This window comes from Pterocles gutturalis, unplaced genomic scaffold, assembly GCF_000699245.1.
Source record: "Pterocles gutturalis isolate BGI_N339 unplaced genomic scaffold, ASM69924v1 scaffold37842, whole genome shotgun sequence".
Taxonomy (NCBI): Eukaryota; Metazoa; Chordata; class Aves; order Pterocliformes; family Pteroclidae; genus Pterocles; species Pterocles gutturalis.
Genome location: NW_010116734.1, coordinates 1 through 785, shown reverse-complemented (window position 1 = coordinate 785; position 785 = coordinate 1).

The following is a 785-nucleotide window of genomic DNA, read 5'->3' as shown; positions in this document are numbered from 1 at the left end:
GCCAGCCGTGCTGCTCCCCCACTTCTGCCTCCTGACCTCCTGCCTTCCTATTTATTACCCCGGACCCTGCACTGGCCCCATCTGCCCTTCGGTAATTTATTTGCCCCTTTTGGGGGCTGAACGTTGCAGCCCAGGTGGAGCAAAGCTGGGGCTGGCATCCACGGCGCATCCCCGAGGTGACGCCGGGGCACGGGCTGGTCCCAGGATGTGCGGCCATTTCCGTCCTCCCACAGGGCATGGGCTGGTCCCGGGATGCGCCTTGGCCGTCGCCGTCTCCATCCTCCCACGGGGTGTGGGGACCTGTGGGTGCTGCAAGGGGCTGGTGGCAGGGCTGGACTCTGTACCCCATGGCTGGTCACCTCTGTCATGGAAAGTGACTCGATGGACATCACCAAGCATCATCCAAAAACCTCCACTTCCCTGGGAAAAAGGATTGGGATGAAGGATGCTGGGATGCTGCAGTTGGCAGGGACACGGCCACGGGGGGACACGCTCCCCCTGCACATTTTGGGGCTGGGGTCCCCCCAACAAGGAGACAAACTGGGGGTACCGGGGTGGCAGTGGCTGGCCTGGGTCCGTCTGTCTCAGACGAAGCCACCCACTGGGGACGGAGCCGGCAGCTGCCCCACTGGGGAGCATTGTCCCCCCCATGCTGGCACGGTGGGGCATGGGGGGCCCCATCCCTCCCCTTCAGAAAAGTGTTTTTCCCATCAGAAGGGCTCTGAATGTACTAGCAGTCCAGCCAAGGGCTGGGATTCACATGACTGAATGTGGCCCTGGCGCAG